This window comes from Pygoscelis adeliae, unplaced genomic scaffold, assembly GCF_000699105.1.
Source record: "Pygoscelis adeliae isolate BGI_AS28 unplaced genomic scaffold, ASM69910v1 Scaffold60, whole genome shotgun sequence".
NCBI lineage: Eukaryota > Metazoa > Chordata > Aves > Sphenisciformes > Spheniscidae > Pygoscelis > Pygoscelis adeliae.
This window is the reverse complement of record NW_008823954.1, coordinates 469,550-470,020: the sequence shown is the minus strand read 5'-3', so window position 1 is coordinate 470,020 and position 471 is coordinate 469,550. Positions and strand designations below refer to the sequence as shown.

At 46.3% G+C, this 471-nt stretch overlaps 1 protein-coding gene across 1 annotated transcript in view; it reads right to left on the bottom strand.

Moving 5' to 3' along the window:
- The window catches only part of CACNA1I (calcium channel, voltage-dependent, T type, alpha 1I subunit), a 167,555-nt gene that overhangs the window by 33,169 nt on the left and 133,915 nt on the right, over positions 1 to 471 (bottom strand). The window lies entirely within an intron of this gene.

Below are 471 nucleotides of genomic sequence, written 5' to 3'. Positions count from 1 at the left end.
ATTTAAAAGACGTGTAGATGTGGTGCTTAGGGACATGGTTTAGTGGTGGACTTGGCAGTGCTACGTTTATGGTTGGACTTGATGATCTTAAACGTCTTTTCCAATCTAAACGATTCTATGATTCTGTGAAGAAGGAGCTGTGTATTGCACCCCTACAGCTCACCAAAAAACCTTGCTTTCCATCTGTACTGCCTCAGAGCTCAAGTATTCCCTCCAACCTGTCCTTCAGATCTGCTCTCTCCGTTGTTCTTGTTTGCTCTCATTTTTCTTCATCTCCCTACCACTGCATCCACGGGATGCACTGAAAAACTTACTTTCTTGCTTCCTGCTGCCCTTCTGCGAGAGTCAGCCTCCAGACTGAACTGTTCCTGCAGCCAGTGTTGATTACCAAGAGACTTCACCTATCCTGCAATGGGACATTATGCTAAACATGCGCATTTGGTGGCAGTATTTCTCCACCCTGTCCAGGGC